The following is a 2,891-nucleotide window of genomic DNA, read 5'->3' as shown; positions in this document are numbered from 1 at the left end:
CAGGTTCTTTAGAAAAATAAAACCAATAGGATATACATGTACAAACATGTAGAAAAAGATTTATTATAAGGGATTGTCTCATGTTATTAGGGAGGCTGAGAAGTCCCATGATCAGCCATCTCTAACTGGAGGCCCAGGAAAGCTGGTGTAGTTCCTGTCCAAACCCAGATGACTGAGAACCAGGAGGCCAGAGATATGAGTTCCAGTCTGAGTCCAAAAACCCAGGAAACAGAAGCCCTGATGTCCTAGGGCAGGAGAAGATGGATATCACCATTCAAGAAGAGCAAGTAGATTTGCCCTTCCTCTGCCTCTTTCTTCTAATCAGGCCCTCAACAGATTGAATGATGCATTGGTGAGGGCAATCTTCTTTACTAAATCTACTAATTCAAATGCTAATCTCTTCTGGAAATACCCTCACAGACAAACAAGCTATTTTTACCAGCTATCTTGGTATCCCTTAGCCTAGTGAAGATGACACAGAAAATTAACCATCATAGTATCCCTGAAGATAATAATAACAATAACAAAACCCAAATAGAGTTCAACTACAAACTAAATGAGCTCATCCCCCTACACTAACAGCATAACAAAAGAGGCATGACCATTTACAAGCATAAACACTATTTACTTCAGTCTGTATTATTTTACATACAATTCCTTATACTCAAGAAAATTATGAGACATTGAAAAATGTAAGACAAAAAATTAAAATTATTGTCAAGGGATAAAGCAATCAACAAAATCAGACTCAGAGATGGCCCTGGTCTTGGATTATGAGATAGGGACATTTACATAACTAAAATTAATATGTTAGAGGATCTACTGGAAAAAATAGACAACATACATGTGTGAGGAAAGTTTAGTAAAAAGATAGATAACATAATAAGGTAAAATAATAATATTAGAATTCTAGATATTGAACTTGAGTTGGAAGAGGCGAGTCCAGTCTCAAAATGGAGAGCCATGATCCAAAGGAACCAGAACAGTTGAGAAAACTGTTTATTGGTGGTCTGAGCTTTGAAACTACAGGTGATAGCTTAAGAGAACATTTTGAGAAATGGGGCACACTTACAGATTGTGTGGTGATGAGAGACCCCCAAACAAAACGTTCCAGGGGCTTAGGTTTTGTGACTTACTCTTGTGTTGAAGAGGTGGATGCAGCAATGTGTGCTCGACCACACAAGGTTGATGGGCGTGTAGTGGAACCAAAGAGAGCTGTTTCTAGAGAGGATTCTGTAAAGCCTGGTGCCCATCTAACAGTGAAGAAAATTTTTGTTGGTGGTATTAAAGAAATACATAAGAATATAATTTGAGAGACTACTTTGAAAAGTATGGCAAGATTGAAACCATAGAAGTTATGGAAGACAGGCAGAGTGGAAAAAAGAGAGGATTTGCTTTTGTAACTTTTGATGATCATGATACAGTTGATAAAATTGTTGTTCAGAAATACCACACTATTAATGGGCATAACTGTGAAGTGAAAAAGGCCCTTTCTAAACAAGAAATGCAATCTGCTGGATCACAAAGAGGTAGTGGAGGTGGATCTGGCAATTTTATGGGTCGTGGAGGAAACTTTGGAGGTGGTGGAGGTAACTTTGGCCGTGGTGGAAACTTTGGTGGAAGAGGAGGCTATGGTGGTGGAGGTGGTGGCAGCAGAGGTAGTTATGGAGGAGGTGATGGTGGATGTAATGGATTTGGAGGCGATGGTGGTAACTATGGTGGTAGTCCTGGTTACAGTAGTAGAGGAGGCTATGGTGGTGGTGGACCAGGATATGGAAACCAACGTGGTGGATATGGTGGCGGTGGTGGAGGATATGATGGTTACAATGAAGGAGGAAATTTTGGAGGTAACTATGGTGGTGGTGGGAGCATTAATGATTTTGGAAATTATAGTGGACAACAGCAATCAAATTATGGACCCATGAAGGGGGGCAGTTTTGGTGGAAGAAGCTCGGGAAGTCCCTATGGTGGTGGTTATGGATCTGGTGGTGGAAGTGGTGGATATGGTAGCAGAAGGTTCTAAAAACTCAGAAGAAAAGGGCTACAGTTCTTAGCAGGAGAGAGAGTGAGGAGTTGTCAGGAAAGCTGCAGGTTACTTTGAGACAGTCGTCCCAAATGCATTAGAGGAACTGTAAAAATCTGCCACAGAAGGAACGATGATCCATAGTCAGAAAAGTTACTGCAGCTTAAACAGGAAACCCTTCTTGTTCAGGACTGTCATAGCCAGTTTGCAAAAAGTGCAGCTATTGATTAATGCAATGTAGTGTCAATTAGATGTACATTCCTGAGGTCTTTTGTCTGTTGTAGCTTTGTCTTTTTCTTTTTCTTTTCATTACATCAGGTATATTGCCCTGTAAATTGTGGTAGTGGTACTAGGAACAAAAAATTAAGGAATTTTTAACTTTAAAAAAAAAAAAGAATACTAGAATTCTAAAAATGCTACCAGATATAAAGAATTCCTTTAATGGATTTATTAGTAGATGGACATAAAAGAGAGAAAGAAGAAAAAAGAGAATCCAAGAGCAGAGAAAAAACATGGAACAGTCAAGTATATGTATAATTGGGGTCCCAGAAGGAGAAGAGAAAATTTGGGTGCAGAAGAAAAATTTGAAGACATAATGATCAAAATGCCCATAGAATCTTAATCAGTATATATACAAAGAGAAACAAGCAGATAAAAAAACTACCCACTTAGATACATCATAGTCAAAATGTGTGGGGGGAAAAAAGATTTTCAAAATTTTGAATGCAATCAGGGAAGAAAAGAAAACATTACACACCAAGAAAAAATAAAAATAATCTTATTGATCAGAAATTATGCAAGCCAGAATACAAGAGTTTTACATCTTCAAAGCACTGGGCAAAAAATAAAAACACTCAAAGTGGAATTG

General features: G+C 38.3%; 1 pseudogene; it reads left to right on the top strand.

Moving 5' to 3' along the window:
- Nucleotides 1–936: 936 nt before the first annotated feature.
- LOC133092124 (heterogeneous nuclear ribonucleoprotein A3-like) lies at nt 937–2,235 on the top strand (annotated as a pseudogene).
- The last annotated feature ends 656 nt before the right edge of the window (nt 2,236–2,891 follow it).

The sequence above is a fragment of the Eubalaena glacialis genome, chromosome 5 (assembly GCF_028564815.1).
Source record: "Eubalaena glacialis isolate mEubGla1 chromosome 5, mEubGla1.1.hap2.+ XY, whole genome shotgun sequence".
NCBI lineage: Eukaryota > Metazoa > Chordata > Mammalia > Artiodactyla > Balaenidae > Eubalaena > Eubalaena glacialis.
This window is presented reverse-complemented; position numbering and strand designations above follow the sequence as displayed.